At 42.2% G+C, this 14,931-nt stretch overlaps 49 non-coding genes across 49 annotated transcripts; all 49 read left to right on the forward strand.

Moving 5' to 3' along the window:
• Positions 1–103: 103 nt before the first annotated feature.
• Positions 104–175, forward strand: trnaa-ugc (transfer RNA alanine (anticodon UGC)). Its single transcript has one exon. It is a non-coding gene; the product is annotated as a tRNA-Ala (tRNA).
• Positions 176–300: 125 nt separating this feature from the next.
• On the forward strand, positions 301–372 carry trnaa-ugc (transfer RNA alanine (anticodon UGC)). The gene has a single exon. It is a non-coding gene; the product is annotated as a tRNA-Ala (tRNA).
• Positions 373–483: 111 nt separating this feature from the next.
• trnaa-agc (transfer RNA alanine (anticodon AGC)) lies at positions 484–555 on the forward strand. Its single transcript has one exon. It is a non-coding gene; the product is annotated as a tRNA-Ala (tRNA).
• Positions 556–1,030: 475 nt separating this feature from the next.
• Positions 1,031–1,102, forward strand: trnaa-cgc (transfer RNA alanine (anticodon CGC)). Its single transcript has one exon. It is a non-coding gene; the product is annotated as a tRNA-Ala (tRNA).
• Positions 1,103–1,227: 125 nt separating this feature from the next.
• Positions 1,228–1,299, forward strand: trnaa-ugc (transfer RNA alanine (anticodon UGC)). Its single transcript has one exon. It is a non-coding gene; the product is annotated as a tRNA-Ala (tRNA).
• Positions 1,300–1,410: 111 nt separating this feature from the next.
• trnaa-agc (transfer RNA alanine (anticodon AGC)) lies at positions 1,411–1,482 on the forward strand. Its single transcript has one exon. It is a non-coding gene; the product is annotated as a tRNA-Ala (tRNA).
• A 292-nt stretch (positions 1,483–1,774) lies between these two features.
• trnaa-ugc (transfer RNA alanine (anticodon UGC)) lies at positions 1,775–1,846 on the forward strand. The gene has a single exon. It is a non-coding gene; the product is annotated as a tRNA-Ala (tRNA).
• Positions 1,847–2,154: 308 nt separating this feature from the next.
• Positions 2,155–2,226, forward strand: trnaa-ugc (transfer RNA alanine (anticodon UGC)). The gene has a single exon. It is a non-coding gene; the product is annotated as a tRNA-Ala (tRNA).
• A 125-nt stretch (positions 2,227–2,351) lies between these two features.
• trnaa-ugc (transfer RNA alanine (anticodon UGC)) lies at positions 2,352–2,423 on the forward strand. The gene has a single exon. It is a non-coding gene; the product is annotated as a tRNA-Ala (tRNA).
• Positions 2,424–2,744: 321 nt separating this feature from the next.
• Positions 2,745–2,816, forward strand: trnaa-agc (transfer RNA alanine (anticodon AGC)). The gene has a single exon. It is a non-coding gene; the product is annotated as a tRNA-Ala (tRNA).
• Positions 2,817–3,290: 474 nt separating this feature from the next.
• Positions 3,291–3,362, forward strand: trnaa-cgc (transfer RNA alanine (anticodon CGC)). Its single transcript has one exon. It is a non-coding gene; the product is annotated as a tRNA-Ala (tRNA).
• Positions 3,363–3,487: 125 nt separating this feature from the next.
• Positions 3,488–3,559, forward strand: trnaa-agc (transfer RNA alanine (anticodon AGC)). The gene has a single exon. It is a non-coding gene; the product is annotated as a tRNA-Ala (tRNA).
• A 111-nt stretch (positions 3,560–3,670) lies between these two features.
• trnaa-ugc (transfer RNA alanine (anticodon UGC)) lies at positions 3,671–3,742 on the forward strand. Its single transcript has one exon. It is a non-coding gene; the product is annotated as a tRNA-Ala (tRNA).
• A 125-nt stretch (positions 3,743–3,867) lies between these two features.
• Positions 3,868–3,939, forward strand: trnaa-ugc (transfer RNA alanine (anticodon UGC)). Its single transcript has one exon. It is a non-coding gene; the product is annotated as a tRNA-Ala (tRNA).
• Positions 3,940–4,061: 122 nt separating this feature from the next.
• Positions 4,062–4,133, forward strand: trnaa-ugc (transfer RNA alanine (anticodon UGC)). Its single transcript has one exon. It is a non-coding gene; the product is annotated as a tRNA-Ala (tRNA).
• Positions 4,134–4,257: 124 nt separating this feature from the next.
• trnaa-agc (transfer RNA alanine (anticodon AGC)) lies at positions 4,258–4,329 on the forward strand. The gene has a single exon. It is a non-coding gene; the product is annotated as a tRNA-Ala (tRNA).
• Positions 4,330–4,804: 475 nt separating this feature from the next.
• trnaa-cgc (transfer RNA alanine (anticodon CGC)) lies at positions 4,805–4,876 on the forward strand. Its single transcript has one exon. It is a non-coding gene; the product is annotated as a tRNA-Ala (tRNA).
• A 125-nt stretch (positions 4,877–5,001) lies between these two features.
• Positions 5,002–5,073, forward strand: trnaa-agc (transfer RNA alanine (anticodon AGC)). Its single transcript has one exon. It is a non-coding gene; the product is annotated as a tRNA-Ala (tRNA).
• Positions 5,074–5,184: 111 nt separating this feature from the next.
• trnaa-ugc (transfer RNA alanine (anticodon UGC)) lies at positions 5,185–5,256 on the forward strand. Its single transcript has one exon. It is a non-coding gene; the product is annotated as a tRNA-Ala (tRNA).
• Positions 5,257–5,381: 125 nt separating this feature from the next.
• Positions 5,382–5,453, forward strand: trnaa-ugc (transfer RNA alanine (anticodon UGC)). Its single transcript has one exon. It is a non-coding gene; the product is annotated as a tRNA-Ala (tRNA).
• A 308-nt stretch (positions 5,454–5,761) lies between these two features.
• trnaa-ugc (transfer RNA alanine (anticodon UGC)) lies at positions 5,762–5,833 on the forward strand. The gene has a single exon. It is a non-coding gene; the product is annotated as a tRNA-Ala (tRNA).
• Positions 5,834–6,141: 308 nt separating this feature from the next.
• Positions 6,142–6,213, forward strand: trnaa-cgc (transfer RNA alanine (anticodon CGC)). Its single transcript has one exon. It is a non-coding gene; the product is annotated as a tRNA-Ala (tRNA).
• A 125-nt stretch (positions 6,214–6,338) lies between these two features.
• On the forward strand, positions 6,339–6,410 carry trnaa-agc (transfer RNA alanine (anticodon AGC)). The gene has a single exon. It is a non-coding gene; the product is annotated as a tRNA-Ala (tRNA).
• Positions 6,411–6,521: 111 nt separating this feature from the next.
• Positions 6,522–6,593, forward strand: trnaa-ugc (transfer RNA alanine (anticodon UGC)). The gene has a single exon. It is a non-coding gene; the product is annotated as a tRNA-Ala (tRNA).
• Positions 6,594–6,717: 124 nt separating this feature from the next.
• trnaa-ugc (transfer RNA alanine (anticodon UGC)) lies at positions 6,718–6,789 on the forward strand. Its single transcript has one exon. It is a non-coding gene; the product is annotated as a tRNA-Ala (tRNA).
• Positions 6,790–7,261: 472 nt separating this feature from the next.
• Positions 7,262–7,333, forward strand: trnaa-cgc (transfer RNA alanine (anticodon CGC)). Its single transcript has one exon. It is a non-coding gene; the product is annotated as a tRNA-Ala (tRNA).
• Positions 7,334–7,458: 125 nt separating this feature from the next.
• On the forward strand, positions 7,459–7,530 carry trnaa-ugc (transfer RNA alanine (anticodon UGC)). The gene has a single exon. It is a non-coding gene; the product is annotated as a tRNA-Ala (tRNA).
• Positions 7,531–7,641: 111 nt separating this feature from the next.
• On the forward strand, positions 7,642–7,713 carry trnaa-agc (transfer RNA alanine (anticodon AGC)). Its single transcript has one exon. It is a non-coding gene; the product is annotated as a tRNA-Ala (tRNA).
• A 296-nt stretch (positions 7,714–8,009) lies between these two features.
• Positions 8,010–8,081, forward strand: trnaa-ugc (transfer RNA alanine (anticodon UGC)). Its single transcript has one exon. It is a non-coding gene; the product is annotated as a tRNA-Ala (tRNA).
• Positions 8,082–8,992: 911 nt separating this feature from the next.
• On the forward strand, positions 8,993–9,063 carry trnaa-agc (transfer RNA alanine (anticodon AGC)). Its single transcript has one exon. It is a non-coding gene; the product is annotated as a tRNA-Ala (tRNA).
• A 477-nt stretch (positions 9,064–9,540) lies between these two features.
• Positions 9,541–9,612, forward strand: trnaa-cgc (transfer RNA alanine (anticodon CGC)). Its single transcript has one exon. It is a non-coding gene; the product is annotated as a tRNA-Ala (tRNA).
• A 125-nt stretch (positions 9,613–9,737) lies between these two features.
• On the forward strand, positions 9,738–9,809 carry trnaa-agc (transfer RNA alanine (anticodon AGC)). The gene has a single exon. It is a non-coding gene; the product is annotated as a tRNA-Ala (tRNA).
• A 110-nt stretch (positions 9,810–9,919) lies between these two features.
• Positions 9,920–9,991, forward strand: trnaa-ugc (transfer RNA alanine (anticodon UGC)). Its single transcript has one exon. It is a non-coding gene; the product is annotated as a tRNA-Ala (tRNA).
• A 125-nt stretch (positions 9,992–10,116) lies between these two features.
• On the forward strand, positions 10,117–10,188 carry trnaa-ugc (transfer RNA alanine (anticodon UGC)). The gene has a single exon. It is a non-coding gene; the product is annotated as a tRNA-Ala (tRNA).
• A 689-nt stretch (positions 10,189–10,877) lies between these two features.
• trnaa-cgc (transfer RNA alanine (anticodon CGC)) lies at positions 10,878–10,949 on the forward strand. The gene has a single exon. It is a non-coding gene; the product is annotated as a tRNA-Ala (tRNA).
• A 125-nt stretch (positions 10,950–11,074) lies between these two features.
• trnaa-agc (transfer RNA alanine (anticodon AGC)) lies at positions 11,075–11,147 on the forward strand. Its single transcript has one exon. It is a non-coding gene; the product is annotated as a tRNA-Ala (tRNA).
• A 112-nt stretch (positions 11,148–11,259) lies between these two features.
• Positions 11,260–11,331, forward strand: trnaa-ugc (transfer RNA alanine (anticodon UGC)). The gene has a single exon. It is a non-coding gene; the product is annotated as a tRNA-Ala (tRNA).
• Positions 11,332–11,640: 309 nt separating this feature from the next.
• trnaa-cgc (transfer RNA alanine (anticodon CGC)) lies at positions 11,641–11,712 on the forward strand. Its single transcript has one exon. It is a non-coding gene; the product is annotated as a tRNA-Ala (tRNA).
• A 125-nt stretch (positions 11,713–11,837) lies between these two features.
• Positions 11,838–11,909, forward strand: trnag-ucc (transfer RNA glycine (anticodon UCC)). Its single transcript has one exon. It is a non-coding gene; the product is annotated as a tRNA-Gly (tRNA).
• A 111-nt stretch (positions 11,910–12,020) lies between these two features.
• Positions 12,021–12,093, forward strand: trnaa-agc (transfer RNA alanine (anticodon AGC)). The gene has a single exon. It is a non-coding gene; the product is annotated as a tRNA-Ala (tRNA).
• A 302-nt stretch (positions 12,094–12,395) lies between these two features.
• On the forward strand, positions 12,396–12,468 carry trnaa-cgc (transfer RNA alanine (anticodon CGC)). Its single transcript has one exon. It is a non-coding gene; the product is annotated as a tRNA-Ala (tRNA).
• Positions 12,469–12,594: 126 nt separating this feature from the next.
• trnaa-agc (transfer RNA alanine (anticodon AGC)) lies at positions 12,595–12,666 on the forward strand. Its single transcript has one exon. It is a non-coding gene; the product is annotated as a tRNA-Ala (tRNA).
• Positions 12,667–12,778: 112 nt separating this feature from the next.
• Positions 12,779–12,850, forward strand: trnaa-ugc (transfer RNA alanine (anticodon UGC)). Its single transcript has one exon. It is a non-coding gene; the product is annotated as a tRNA-Ala (tRNA).
• A 668-nt stretch (positions 12,851–13,518) lies between these two features.
• On the forward strand, positions 13,519–13,590 carry trnaa-ugc (transfer RNA alanine (anticodon UGC)). Its single transcript has one exon. It is a non-coding gene; the product is annotated as a tRNA-Ala (tRNA).
• A 111-nt stretch (positions 13,591–13,701) lies between these two features.
• On the forward strand, positions 13,702–13,773 carry trnaa-cgc (transfer RNA alanine (anticodon CGC)). Its single transcript has one exon. It is a non-coding gene; the product is annotated as a tRNA-Ala (tRNA).
• Positions 13,774–13,897: 124 nt separating this feature from the next.
• On the forward strand, positions 13,898–13,969 carry trnaa-ugc (transfer RNA alanine (anticodon UGC)). The gene has a single exon. It is a non-coding gene; the product is annotated as a tRNA-Ala (tRNA).
• Positions 13,970–14,079: 110 nt separating this feature from the next.
• trnaa-agc (transfer RNA alanine (anticodon AGC)) lies at positions 14,080–14,151 on the forward strand. Its single transcript has one exon. It is a non-coding gene; the product is annotated as a tRNA-Ala (tRNA).
• A 471-nt stretch (positions 14,152–14,622) lies between these two features.
• On the forward strand, positions 14,623–14,694 carry trnaa-cgc (transfer RNA alanine (anticodon CGC)). The gene has a single exon. It is a non-coding gene; the product is annotated as a tRNA-Ala (tRNA).
• Positions 14,695–14,817: 123 nt separating this feature from the next.
• On the forward strand, positions 14,818–14,889 carry trnaa-ugc (transfer RNA alanine (anticodon UGC)). Its single transcript has one exon. It is a non-coding gene; the product is annotated as a tRNA-Ala (tRNA).
• The last annotated feature ends 42 nt before the right edge of the window (positions 14,890–14,931 follow it).

Here is a 14,931-nt window from a genome sequence, read left to right on the forward strand (position 1 = left end):
TTGCCGAGTTTAAGCAAAATAATTTTGCTTCTTTGCTCTAGTGTTTCACTACTGGATTGTTAGTGTTTGTTGAACAAAGAGGCAGCAATGCGGCTCAAAAAGTGGGGATGTAGCTCAGTGGTAGAGCGCATGCTTTGCATGTATGAGGTCCTGGGTTCAATCCCCAGCATCTCCAAGCACTGTTGAATGACTTTCATGTGAGATTAAGAAAGAGAAAAGTGGCTTCTTTTCTCTGAAGTGTTACACGACTCGATTGTTACTGTTTGTTACACAAAGAAGCAGCAGGGCTGATTGAAATGTGGGGATGTAGCTCAGTGGTAGAGCGCATGCTTTGCATGTATGAGGTCCTGGGTTCAATACCCAGCATCTCCAAGCACTGTTTGCTGTGTTTAAGCAAAATAGTTTAGCTTCTTTGCTCTAGTGTTACACTACTGGATTGTTAGTGTTTGTTGAACAAAGAAGCAGCAATGCTGCTCATAACATGGGGATGTAGCTCAGTGGTAGAGCGCATGCTTAGCATGTATGAGGTCCTGGGTCCAATCCCCAGCATCTCCAAGCAATGTTTAATGACTTTCATGTGAGATTAAGAAAAAATATGTTGCTTCTTTCCCCTAAATTCTTACATGACTAGATTGATAGTGTTTGTAAAAGAAAGAAGCAGCAAAGTTCTATGTTAAATGGGGATGTAGCTCAGAGGTAGATTGCCTCTTTTGCATGTATTTGCCCAGCATCCCCAAGCACTGTTTGCTGAGTTTAAGCAAAATAATTTTGCTTCTTTGCTCTAGTGTTACGCTACTGGATTGTTAGTGTTTGTTGAACAAAGAAGCAGCAATGCTGCTCAAAATATGGGGATGTAGCTCAGTGTTAGAGCACATGCTTTGCATGTGTGAGGTCCTGGGTTCAATCCCCAGCATCTCCAAGCACTGTTTGCTGAGTTTAAGCAAAATAATTTTGCTTCTTTGCTCTAGTGTTTCACTACTGGATTTTTAGTGTTTGTTGAACAAAGAAGCAGCAATACTGCTCAAAAAGTGGGGATGTAGCTCAGTGGTAGAGCGCATGCTTCGCATGTATGAGGTCCTGGGTTCAATCCCCAGCATCTCCAAGCTCTGTTTAAAAACTTTCATGTGAGATTAAGAAAGAGAAAAGTGGCTTCTTTTCTCTGAAGTGTTACACGACTCGATTGTTACTGTTTGTTACACAAAGAAGCAGCAGGGATGATTGAAATGTGGGGATGTAGCTCAGTGGTAGAGCGCATGCTTTGCATGTATGAGGTCCTGGGTTCAATACCCAGCATCTCCAAGCACTGTTTGCTGTGTTTAAGCAAAATAGTTTAGCTTCTTTGCTCTAGTGTTACACTACTGGATTGTTAGTGTTTGTTGAACAAAGAAGCAGCAATGCTGCTCATAACATGGGGATGTAGCTCAGTGGTAGAGCGCATGCTTAGCATGTATGAGGTCCTGGGTCCAATCCCCAGCATCTCCAAGCAATGTTTAATGACTTTCATGTGAGATTAAGAAAAAATATGTTGCTTCTTTCCCCTAAATTCTTACATGACTAGATTGATAGTGTTTGTAAAAGAAAGAAGCAGCAAAGTTCTATGTTAAATGGGGATGTAGCTCAGAGGTAGATTGCCTCTTTTGCATGTATTTGCCCAGCATCCCCAAGCACTGTTTGCTGAGTTTAAGCAAAATAATTTTGCTTCTTTGCTCTAGTGTTTCACTACTGGATTGTTAGTGTTTGTTGAACAAAGAGGCAGCAATGCGGCTCAAAAAGTGGGGATGTAGCTCAGTGGTAGAGCGCATGCTTTGCATGTATGAGGTCCTGGGTTCAATCCCCAGCATCTCCAAGCACTGTTGAATGACTTTCATGTGAGATTAAGAAAGAGAAAAGTGGCTTCTTTTCTCTGAAGTGTTACACGACTCGATTGTTACTGTTTGTTACACAAAGAAGCAGAAGGGCTGATTGAAATGTGGGGATGAAGCTCAGTGGTAGAGCGCATGCTTTGCATGTATGAGGTCCTGGGTTCAATCCCCAGCATCTCCAAACACTGTTTGCTGAGTTTAAGCAAAATAATTTTGTTACTTTGCTCTAGTGTTTCACTACTGGATTGTTAGTGTTTGTTGAACAAAGAAGCAGCAAAGCTGCTCAAAACGTGGGGATGTAGCTCAGTGGTAGAGCGCATGCTTTGCATGTATGAGGTCCTGGGTTCAATCCCCAGCATCTCCAAGCTCTGTTTAAAAACTTTCATGTGAGATTAAGAAAGAGAAAAGTGGCTTCTTTTCTCTGAAGTGTTACACGACTCGATTGTTACTGTTTGTTACACAAAGAAGCAGCAGGGATGATTGAAATGTGGGGATGTAGCTCAGTGGTAGAGCGCATGCTTTGCATGTATGAGGTCCTGGGTTCAATCCCCAGCATCTCCAAGCACTGTTGAATGACTTTCATGTGAGATTAAGAAAGAGAAAAGTGGCTTCTTTTCTCTGAAGTGTTACACGACTCGATTGTTACTGTTTGTTACACAAAGAAGCAGCAGGGCTGATTGAAATGTGGGGATGTAGCTCAGTGGTAGAGCGCATGCTTTGCATGTATGATGGTCCTGGGTTCAATCCCCAGCATCTCCAAGCACTGTTGAATGACTTTCATGTGAGATTAAGAAAGAAAAGTGGCTTCTTTTCTCTGAAGTGTTACACTACTGGATTGTTAGTGTTTGTTGAACAAAGAAGCAGCAATGCTGCTCATAACATGGGGATGTAGCTCAGTGGTAGAGCGCATGCTTAGCATGTATGAGGTCCTGGGTCCAATCCCCAGCATCTCCAAGCAATGTTTAATGACTTTCATGTGAGATTAAGAAAAAATATGTTGCTTCTTTCCCCTAAATCTTACATGACTAGATTGATAGTGTTTGTAAAAGAAAGAAGCAGCAAAGTTCTATGTTAAATGGGGATGTAGCTCAGAGGTAGATTGCCTCTTTTGCATGTATTTGCCCAGCATCCCCAAGCACTGTTTGCTGAGTTTAAGCAAAATAATTTTGCTTCTTTGCTCTAGTGTTACACTACTGGATTGTTAGTGTTTGTTGAACAAAGAAGCAGCAATGCTGCTCAAAATATGGGGATGTAGCTCAGTGTTAGAGCACATGCTTTGCATGTGTGAGGTCCTGGGTTCAATCCCCAGCATCTCCAAGCACTGTTTGCTGAGTTTAAGCAAAATAATTTTGCTTCTTTGCTCTAGTGTTTCACTACTGGATTTTTAGTGTTTGTTGAACAAAGAAGCAGCAATGCGGCTCAAAAAGTGGGGATGTAGCTCAGTGGTAGAGCGCATGCTTCGCATGTATGAGGTCCTGGGTTCAATCCCCAGCATCTCCAAGCACTGTTTAATGACTTTCATGTGAGATTAAGAAAGAGAAAAGTGGCTTCTTTTCTCTGAAGTGTTACACGACTGGATTGTTACTGTTTGTTACACAAAGAAGCAGCAGGGCTGATTGAAATGTGGGGATGTAGCTCAGTGGTAGAGCGCATGCTTAGCATGTATGAGGTCCTGGTTTCAATCCCTAGCATCTCCAAGCACTGTTTGCTGAGTTTAAGCAAAATAATTTTGCTTCTTTGCTCTAGTGTTTCACTACTGGATTGTTAGTGTTTGTTGAACAAAGAAGCAGCAATGCTGCTCAAAAAGTGGGGATGTAGCTCAGTGGTAGAGCGCATGCTTTGCATGTATGAGGTCCTGGGTTCAATCCCCAGCATCTCCAAGCACTGTTGAATGACTTTCATGTGAGATTAAGAAAGAGAAAAGTGGCTTCTTTTCTCTGAAGTGTTACACGACTCGATTGTTACTGTTTGTTACACAAAGAAGCAGCAGGGCTGATTGAAATGTGGGGATGTAGCTCAGTGGTAGAGCGCATGCTTTGCATGTATGAGGTCCTGGGTTCAATCCCCAGCATCTCCAAGCACTGTTTGACTTTCATGTGAGATTAAGAAAGAGAAAAGTGGCTTCTTTTCTCTGAAGTGTTACACGACTCGATTGTTACTGTTTGTTACACAAAGAAGCAGCAGGGCTGATTGAAATGTGGGGATGTAGCTCAGTGGTAGAGCGCATGCTTTGCATGTATGAGGTCCTGGGTTCAATCCCCAGCATCTCCAAGCACTGTTGAATGACTTTCATGTGAGATTAAGAAGAGAAAAGTGGCTTCTTTTCTCTGAAGTGTTACACTACTGGATTGTTAGTGTTTGTTGAACAAAGAAGCAGCAATGCTGCTCATAACATGGGGATGTAGCTCAGTGGTAGAGCGCATGCTTAGCATGTATGAGGTCCTGTGTCCAATCCCCAGCATCTCCAAGCAATGTTTAATGACTTTCATGTGAGATTAAGAAAAAATATGTTGCTTCTTTCCCCTAAAATCTTACATGACTAGATTGATAGTGTTTGTAAAAGAAAGAAGCAGCAAAGTTCTATGTTAAATGGGGATGTAGCTCAGAGGTAGATTGCCTCTTTTGCATGTATTTGCCCAGCATCCCCAAGCACTGTTTGCTGAGTTTAAGCAAAATAATTTTGCTTCTTTGCTCTAGTGTTACACTACTGGATTGTTAGTGTTTGTTGAACAAAGAAGCAGCAATGCTGCTCAAAATATGGGGATGTAGCTCAGTGTTAGAGCACATGCTTTGCATGTGTGAGGTCCTGGGTTCAATCCCCAGCATCTCCAAGCACTGTTTGCTGAGTTTAAGCAAAATAATTTTGCTTCTTTGCTCTAGTGTTTCACTACTGGATTTTTAGTGTTTGTTGAACAAAGAAGCAGCAATACTGCTCAAAAAGTGGGGATGTAGCTCAGTGGTAGAGCGCATGCTTCGCATGTATGAGGTCCTGGGTTCAATCCCCAGCATCTCCAAGCACTGTTTAATGACTTTCATGTGAGATTAAGAAAGAGAAAAGTGGCTTCTTTTCTCTGAAGTGTTAAACGACTGGATTGTTACTGTTTGTTACACAAAGAAGCAGCAGGGCTGATTGAAATGTGGGGATGTAGCTCAGTGGTAGAGCGCATGCTTAGCATGTATGAGGTCCTGGTTTCAATCCCTAGCATCTCCAAGCACTGTTTGCTGAGTTTAAGCAAAATAATTTTGCTTCTTTGCTCTAGTGTTTCACTACTGGATTGTTAGTGTTTGTTGAACAAAGAGGCAGCAATGCGGCTCAAAAAGTGGGGATGTAGCTCAGTGGTAGAGCGCATGCTTTGCATGTATGAGGTCCTGGGTTCAATCCCCAGCATCTCCAAGCACTGTTGAATGACTTTCATGTGAGATTAAGAAAGAGAAAAGTGGCTTCTTTTCTCTGAAGTGTTACACGACTCGATTGTTACTGTTTGTTACACAATGAAGCAGAAGGGCTGATTGAAATGTGGGGATGTAGCTCAGTGGTAGAGCGCATGCTTTGCATGTATGAGGTCCTGGGTTCAATCCCCAGCATCTCCAAACACTGTTTGCTGAGTTTAAGCAAAATAATTTTGTTTCTTTGCTCTAGTGTTTCACTACTGGATTGTTAGTGTTTGTTGAACAAAGAAGCAGCAAAGCTGCTCAAAACGTGGGGATGTAGCTCAGTGGTAGAGCGCATGCTTTGCATGTATGAGGTCTTGGGTTCAATCCCCAGCATCTCCAAGCTCTGTTTAAAAACTTTCATGTGAGATTAAGAAAGAGAAAAGTGGCTTCTTTTCTCTGAAGTGTTACACGACTCGATTGTTACTGTTTGTTACACAAAGAAGCAGCAGGGATGATTGAAATGTGGGGATGTAGCTCAGTGGTAGAGCGCATGCTTTGCATGTATGAGGTCCTGGGTTCAATCCCCAGCATCTCCAAGCTCTGTTTAAAAACTTTCATGTGAGATTAAGAAAGAGAAAAGTGGCTTCTTTTCTCTGAAGTGTTACACGACTCGATTGTTACTGTTTGTTACACAAAGAAGCAGCAGGGATGATCGAAATGTGGGGATGTAGCTCAGTGGTAGAGCGCATGCTTTGCATGTATGAGGTCCTGGTTTCAATCCCCAGCATCTCCAAACACTGTTTGCTGAGTTTAAGCAAAATAATTTTGCTTCTTTGCTCTAGTGTTTCACTACTGGATTGTTAGTGTTTGTTGAACAAAGAAGCAGCAATGCTGCTTAAAAAGTGTGGATGTAGCTCAGTGGTAGAGCGCATGCTTCGCATGTATGAGGTCCTGGGTTCAATCCCCAGCATTTCCAAGCACTGTTTAATGACTTTCATGTGAGATTAAGAAAGAGAAAAGTGGCTTCTTTTCTCTGAATTGTTAAACGAGTGGATTGTTACTGTTTGTTACACAAAGAAGCAGCAGGGCTGATTGAAATGTGGGGATGTAGCTCAGTGGTAGAGCGCATGCTTAGCATGTATGAGGTCCTGGTTTCAATCCCTAGCATCTCCAAGCACTGTTTGCCGAGTTTAAGCAAAATAATTTTGCTTCTTTGCTCTAGTGTTTCACTACTGGATTGTTAGTGTTTGTTGAACAAAGAGGCAGCAATGCGGCTCAAAAAGTGGGGATGTAGCTCAGTGGTAGAGCGCATGCTTTGCATGTATGAGGTCCTGGGTTCAATCCCCAGCATCTCCAAGCACTGTTAATGACTTTCATGTGAGATTAAGAAAGAGAAAAGTGGCTTCTTTTCTCTGAAGTGTTACACGACTCGATTGTTACTGTTTGTTACACAAAGAAGCAGCAGGGCTGATTGAAATGTGGGGATGTAGCTCAGTGGTAGAGCGCATGCTTTGCATGTATGAGGTCCTGGGTTCAATCCCCAGCATCTCCAAGCACTGTTTAATGACTTTCATGTGAGATTAAGAAAAAATATGTTGCTTCTTTCCCTAAATTCTTACATGACTAGATTGATAGTGTTTGTAAAAGAAAGAAGCAGCAAAGTTCTATGTTAAATGGGGATGTAGCTCAGAGGTAGATTGCCTCTTTTGCATGTATTTGCCCAGCATCCCCAAGCACTGTTTGCTGAGTTTAAGCAAAATAATTTTGCTTCTTTGCTCTAGTGTTACACTACTGGATTGTTAGTGTTTGTTGAACAAAGAAGCAGCAATGCTGCTCAAAATATGGGGATGTAGCTCAGTGTTAGAGCACATGCTTTGCATGTGTGAGGTCCTGGGTTCAATCCCAGCATCTCCAAGCACTGTTTGCTGAGTTTAAGCAAAATAATTTTGCTTCTTTGCTCTAGTGTTTCACTACTGGATTTTTAGTGTTTGTTGAACAAAGAAGCAGCAATACTGCTCAAAAAGTGGGATGTAGCTCAGTGGTAGAGCGCATGCTTCGCATGTATGAGGTCCTGGGTTCAATCCCCAGCATCTCCAAGCTCTGTTTAAAAACTTTCATGTGAGATTAAGAAAGAGAAAAGTGGCTTCTTTTCTCTGAAGTGTTACACGACTCGATTGTTACTGTTTGTTACACAAAGAAGCAGCAGGGATGATTGAAATGTGGGGATGTAGCTCAGTGGTAGAGCGCATGCTTTGCATGTATGAGGTCCTGGGTTCAATACCCAGCATCTCCAAGCACTGTTTGCTGTGTTTAAGCAAAATAGTTTAGCTTCTTTGCTCTAGTGTTACACTACTGGATTGTTAGTGTTTGTTGAACAAAGAAGCAGCAATGCTGCTCATAACATGGGGATGTAGCTCAGTGGTAGAGCGCATGCTTAGCATGTATGAGGTCCTGGGTCCAATCCCCAGCATCTCCAAGCAATGTTTAATGACTTTCATGTGAGATTAAGAAAAAATATGTTGCTTTCTTTCCCCTAAATTCTTACATGACTAGATTGATAGTGTTTGTAAAAGAAAGAAGCAGCAAAGTTCTATGTTAAATGGGGATGTAGCTCAGAGGTAGATTGCCTCTTTTGCATGTATTTGCCCAGCATCCCCAAGCACTGTTTGCTGAGTTTAAGCAAAATAATTTTGCTTCTTTGCTCTAGTGTTTCACTACTGGATTGTTAGTGTTTGTTAAGAAACAAAGAGGCAGCAATGCGGCTCAAAAAGTGGGGATGTAGCTCAGTGGTAGAGCGCATGCTTTGCATGTATGAGGTCCTGGGTTCAATCCCCAGCATCTCCAAGCACTGTTGAATGACTTTCATGTGAGATTAAGAAAGAGAAAAGTGGCTTCTTTTCTCTGAAGTGTTACACGACTCGATTGTTACTGTTTGTTACACAAAGAAGCAGAAGGGCTGATTGAAATGTGGGGATGAAGCTCAGTGGTAGAGCGCATGCTTTTGGCATGTATGAGGTCCTGGGTTTCAATCCCCAGCATCTCCAAACACTGTTTGCTGAGTTTAAGCAAAATAATTTTGTTACTTTGCTCTAGTGTTTCACTACTGGATTGTTAGTGTTTGTTGAACAAAGAAGCAGCAAAGCTGCTCAAAACGTGGGGGATGTAGCTCAGTGGTAGAGGCGCATGCTTTGCATGTATGAGGTCCTGGGTTCAATCCCCAGCATCTCCAAGCTCTGTTTAAAAACTTTCATGTGAGATTAAGAAAGAGAAAAGTGGCTTCTTTTCTCTGAAGTGTTACACGACTCGATTGTTTACTGTTTGTTACACAAAGAAGCAGCAGGGATGATTGAAATGTGGGGATGTAGCTCAGTGGTAGAGCGGCATGCTTTGCATGTATGAGGTCCTGGGTTCAATCCCCAGCATCTCCAAGCAACTGTTGAATGACTTTCATGTGAGATTAAAAAGAGAAAAGTGGCTTCTTTTCTCTGAAGTGTTACACGACTCGATTGTTACTTGTTTGTTACACAAAGAAGCAGCAGGGCTGATTGAAATGTGGGATGTAGCTCAGTGGTAGAGCGCATGCTTTTGCATGTATGAGGTCCTGGGTTCAATCCCCAGCATCCTCCAAGCACTGTTGAATGACTTTCATGTGAGATTCAAGGAAAGAGAAAAGTGGCTTCTCTTTCTCTGAAGTGTTACACTACTGGATTGTTAGTGTTTGTTGAACAAAGAAGCAGCAATGCTGCTCATAACATGGGGATGTAGCTCAGTGGTAGAGCGCATGCTTAGCATGTATGAGGTCCTGGGTCCAATCCCAGCATCTCCAAGCAATGTTTAATGACTTTCATGTGAGATTAAGAAAAAATATGTTGCTTCTTTCCCCTAAAATCTTACATGACTAGATTGATAGTGTTTGTAAAAGAAAGAAGCAGCAAAGTTCTATGTTTAAATGGGGATGTAGCTCAGAGGTAGATTGCCTCTTTGCATGTATTTGCCCAGCATCCCCAAGCACTGTTTGCTGAGTTTAAGCAAAAATAATTTTGCTTCTTTGCTCTAGTGTTACACTACTGGATTGTTAGTGTTTGTTGAACAAAGAAGCAGCAATGCTGCTCAAAATATGGGGATGTAGCTCAGTGTTAGAGCACATGCTTTGCATGTGTGAGGTCCTGGGTTCAATCCCCAGCATCTCCAAGCACTGTTTGCTGAGTTTAAGCAAAATAATTTTGCTTCTTTGCTCTAGTGTTTCACTACTGGATTTTTAGTGTTTGTTGAACAAAGAAGCAGCAATACTGCTCAAAAAGTGGGGGATGTAGCTCAGTGGTAGAGCGCATGCTTCGCATGTATGAGGTCCTGGGTTCAATCCCCAGCATCTCCAAGCACTGTTTAATGACTTTCATGTGAGATTAAGAAAGAGAAAAGTGGCTTCTTTTCTCTGAAGTGTTAAACGACTGTATTGTTACTGTTTGTTACACAAAGAAGCAGCAGGGCTGATTGAAATGTGGGGATGTAGCTCAGTGGTAGAGCGCATGCTTAGCATGTATGAGGTCCTGGTTTCAATCCCTAGCATCTCCAAGCACTGTTTGCTGAGTTTAAGCAAAATAATTTTGCTTCTTTGCTCTAGTGTTTCACTACTGGATTGTTAGTGTTTGTTGAACAAAGAGGCAGCAATGCGGCTCAAAAGTGGGGATGTAGCTCAGTGGTAGAGCGCATGCTTTGCATGTATGAGGTCCTGGGTTCAATCCCCAGCATCTCCAAGCACTGTTGAATGACTTTCATGTGAGATTAAGAAAGAGAAAAGTGGCTTCTTTTCTCTGAAGTGTTACACGACTCGATTGTTACTGTTTGTTACACAATGAAGCAGAAGGGCTGATTGAAATGTGGGGATGTAGCTCAGTGGTAGAGCGCATGCTTTGCATGTATGAGGTCCTGGGTTCAATCCCCAGCATCTCCAAACACTGTTTGCTGAGTTTAAGCAAAATAATTTTGTTTCTTTGCTCTAGTGTTTCACTACTGGATTGTTAGTGTTTGTTGAACAAAGAAGCAGCAAAGCTGCTCAAAACGTGGGGATGTAGCTCAGTGGTAGAGCGCATGCTTTGCATGTATGAGGTCTTGGGTTCAATCCCCAGCATCTCCAAGCTCTGTTTAAAAACTTTCATGTGAGATTAAGAAAGAGAAAAGTGCTTCTTTTCTCTGAAGTGTTACACGACTCGATTGTTACTGTTTGTTACACAAAGAAGCAGCAGGGATGATTGAAATGTGGGGATGTAGCTCAGTGGTAGAGCGCATGCTTTGCATTGTATGAGGTCCTGGGTTCAATCCCCAGCATCTCCAAGCTCTGTTTAAAAACTTTCATGTGAGATTAAGAAAGAGAAAAGTGGCTTCTTTTCTCTGAAGTGTTACACGACTCGATTGTTACTGTTTGTTACACAAAGAAGCAGCAGGGATGATCGAAATGATGGGGATGTAGCTCAGTGGTAGAGCGCATGCTTTGCATGTATGAGGTCCTGGTTTCAATCCCCAGCATCTCCAAACACTGTTTGCTGAGTTTAAGCAAAATAATTTTGCTTCTTTGCTCTAGTGTTTCACTACTGGATTGTTAGTGTTTGTTGAACAAAGAAGCAGCAATGCTGCTTAAAAAGTGTGGATGTAGCTCAGTGGTAGAGCGCATGCTTCGCATGTATGAGGTCCTGGGTTCAATCCCCAGCATTTCCAAGCACTGTTTAATGACTTTCATGTGAGATTAAGAAAGAGAAAAGTGGCTTCTTTTCTCTGAATTGTTAAACGAGTGGATTGTTACTGTTTGTTACACAAAGAAGCAGCAGGGCTGATTGAAATGTGGGGATGTAGCTCAGTGGGTAGAGCGCATGCTTAGCATGTATGAGGTCCTGGTTTCAATCCCTAGCATCTCCAAGCACTGTTTGCCGAGTTTAAGCAAAATAATTTTGCTTCTTTGCTCTAGTGTTTCACTACTGGATTGTTAAGTGTTTGTTGAACAAAGAGGCAGCAATGCGGCTCAAAAAGTGGGGATGTAGCTCAGTGGTAGAGCGCATGCTTTGCATGTATGAGGTCCTGGGTTCAATCCCCAGCATCTCCAAGCACTGTTGAATGACTTTCATGTGAGATTAAGAAAGAGAAAAGTGGCTTCTTTTCTCTGAAGTGTTACACGACTCGATTGTTACTGTTTGTTACACAAAGAAGCAGCAGGGCTGATTGAAATGTGGGGATGTAGCTCAAGTGGTAGAGCGCATGCTTTGCATGTATGAGGTCCTGGGTTCAATCCCCAGCATCTCCAAGCACTGTTTGCTGAGTTTAAGCAAAATAATTTTGCTTCTTTGCTCTAGTGTTTCACTACTGGATTTTTAGTGTTTGTTGAACAAAGAAGCAGCAATACTGCTCAAAAAGTGGGGATGTAGCTCAGTGGTAGAGCGCATGCTTCGCATGTATGAGGTCCTGGGTTCAATCCCCAGCATCTCCAAGCTCTGTTTAAAAACTTTCATGTGAGATTAAGAAAGAGAAAAGTGGCTTCTTTTCTCTGAAGTGTTACACGACTCGATTGTTACTGTTTGTTACACAAAGAAGCAGCAGGGATGATTGAAATGTGGGGATGTAGCTCAGTGGTAGAGCGCATGCTTTCCATGTATGAGGTCCTGGGTTCAATACCCAGCATCTCCAAGCACTGTTTGCTGTGTTTAAGCAAAATAGTTTAGCTTCTTTGCTCTAGTGTTACACTACTGGATTGTTAGTGTTTGTTGAACAAAGAAGCAGCAATGCTGCTCATAACATGGGGATGTAGCTCAGTGGTAGAGCGCATGCTTAGCATGTATGAGGTCCTGGGTCCAATCCCCCAGCATCTCCAAGCAATGTTTAATGACTTTCATGTGAGATTAAAGAAAAAATATGTTGCTTCTTTCCCCTAAATTCTTACATGACTAGATTGATAGTGTTTGTAAAAGAAAGAAGCAGCAAAGTTCTATGTTAAATGGGGATGTAGCTCAGAGGTAGATTGCCTCTTTTGCATGTATTTGCCCAGCATCCCCAAGCACTGTTTGCTGAGTTTAAGCAAAATAATTTTGCTTCTTTGCTCTAGTGTTACACTACTGGATTGTTAGTGTTTGTTACACAAGAAGAACAAAGAAGCAGCAATGCTGCTCAAAAAGTGGGGATGTAGCTCAGTGGTAGAGCGCATGCTTCGCATGTATGAGGTCCTGGGTTCAATCCCCAGCAATCTCCAAGCACTGTTTAATGACTTTCATGTGAGATTAAGAAAGAGAAAAGTGGCTTCTTTTTCTCTGAAGTGTTACACGACTGGATTGTTACTGTTTGTTACACAAAGAAGCAGCAGGGCTGATTGAAATGTGGGGATGTAGCTCAGTGGTAGAGTGCATGCTTAGCATGTATGAGGTCCTGGTTTCAATCCCTAGCATCTCCAAGCACTGTTTGCTGAGTTTAAGCAAAATAATTTAGCTTCTTTGCTCTAGTGTTTTACTACTGGATTGTTAGTGTTTGTTGAACAAAGAGGCAGGCAATGCGGCTCAAAAAGTGGGGATGTAGCTCAGTGGTAGAGCGCATGCTTTGCATGTATGAGGTCCTGGGTTCAATCCCCAGCATCTCCAAGCACTGTTGAATGACTTTCATGTGAGATTAAGAAAGAGAAAAGTGGCTTCTTTTCTCTGAAGTGTTACACGACTCGATTGTTACTGTTTGTTACACAAAGAAGCAGCAGGGCTGATTGAAATGTGGGATGTAGCTCAGTGGTAGAGCGCATGCTTTGCATGTATGAGGTCCTGGTTCAATACCCAGCATCTCCAAGCACTGTTTGCTGAGTTTAAGCAAAATAATTTTGCTTCTTTGCTCTAGTGTTACACTACTGGATTGTTAGTGTTTGTTGAACAAAGAAGCAGCAATGCTGCTCAAACATGGGGATGTAGCTCAGTTAGAGCGCATGCGCTTTGCTTAGCATGTATGAGGTCCTGGGTCCAATCCCCAGCATCTCCAAGCAATGTTTAATGACTTTCATGTGAGATTAAAAAAAAATGTGCTTCTTTCCCCTAAATTCTTACATGACTAGATTGATAGTGTTTGTAACAAAGAAGCAGCAAAGTTCTATGTTAAATGGGGATGTAGCTCAGAGGTAGATTGCATCTTTTGCATGTATTTGCCCAGCATCCCCAAGCACTGTTTGCTGAGTTTAAGCAAAATAAATTTTGCTTTTGCTCTAGTGTTACACTACTGGATTGTTAGTGTTTGTTGAACAAAGAAGCAGCAATGCTGCTCAAAATGTGGGGATGTAGCTCAGTGGTAGAGCGCATGCTTTGCATGTATGAGGTCCTGGGTTCAATCCCCAGCATCTCCAAGCACTGTTTGCTGAGTTTAAGCAAAATAATTTTGCTTCTTTGCTCTAGTGTTTCACTACTGGATTGTTAGTGTTTGTTGAACAAAGAAGCAGCAATGCTGCTCAAAAAGTGGGGATGTAGCTCAGTGGTAGAGCGCATGCTTCGCATGTATGAGGTCCTGGGTTCAATCCCCAGCATCTCCAAGCACTGTTAATGACTTTCATGTGAGATTAAGAAAGAGAAAAGTGGCTTCTTTTCTCTGAAGTGTTACACGACTCGATTGTTACTGTTTGTTACACAAAGAAGCAGCAGGGCTGATTGAAATGTGGGGATGTAGCTCAGTGGTAGAGCGCATGCTTTGCATGTATGAGGTCCTGGGTTCAATCCCCAGCATCTCCAAGCACTGTTTGCTGAGTTTAAGCAAAATAGTTTTGCTTCTTTGCTCTAGTGTTACACTACTGGATTGTTAGTGTTTGTTGAACAAAGAAGCAGCAATGCTGCTCAAACATGGGGATGTAGCTCAGTGGTAGAGCGCATGCTTAGCATGTATGAGGTCCTGGGTTCAATCCCCAGCATCTCCAAGCATGTTTAATGACTTTCATGTGAGATTAAGAAAAAATATGTGCTTCTTTCCTAAATTCTTACATGACTAGATTGTTAGTGTTTGTAAAAGAAAAGAGCAGCAAAGTTCTATGTTAAATGGGGATGTAGCTCAGAGGTAGATTGCCTGCTTTTTGCATGTATTTGCCCAGCATCCCCAAGCACTGTTTGTGAGATAAGCAAAATAATTTTGCTTCTTTGCTCTAGTGTTACACTACTGGATTGTTAGTGTTTGTTGAACAAAGAAGCAGCAATGCTGCTCAAAATATGGGGATGTAGCTCAGTGTTAGAGCACATGCTTTGCATGTGTGAGGTCCTGGGTTCAATCCCCAGCATCTCCAAGCACTGTTTGCTGAGTTTAAGCAAAATAATTTTGCTTCTTTGCTCTAGTGTTTACACTACTGGATTTTTAGTGTTTGTTGAACAAAGAAGCAGCAATACTGCTCAAATGTGGGGATGTAGCTCAGTGGTAGAGCGCATGCTTCGCATGTATGAGGTCCTGGGTTCAATCCCCAGCATCTCCAAGCACTGTTTATGACTTTCATGTGAGATTAAGAAAGAGAAAGTGGCTTCTTTTCTCTGAAGTGTTACACGACTCGATTGTTACTGTTTGTTACACAAAGAAGCAGCAGGGATGATTGAAATGTGGGGATGTAGCTCAGTGGTAGAGCGCATGCTTTGCATGTATGAGGTCCTGGGTTCAATCCCCAGCATCTCCAAGCAACTGTTTAATGACTTTCATGTGAGATTAAGAAAAAATA

The sequence above is a fragment of the Carassius auratus genome, unplaced genomic scaffold (assembly GCF_003368295.1).
Source record: "Carassius auratus strain Wakin unplaced genomic scaffold, ASM336829v1 scaf_tig00218019, whole genome shotgun sequence".
Classification (NCBI taxonomy): Eukaryota; Metazoa; Chordata; class Actinopteri; order Cypriniformes; family Cyprinidae; genus Carassius; species Carassius auratus.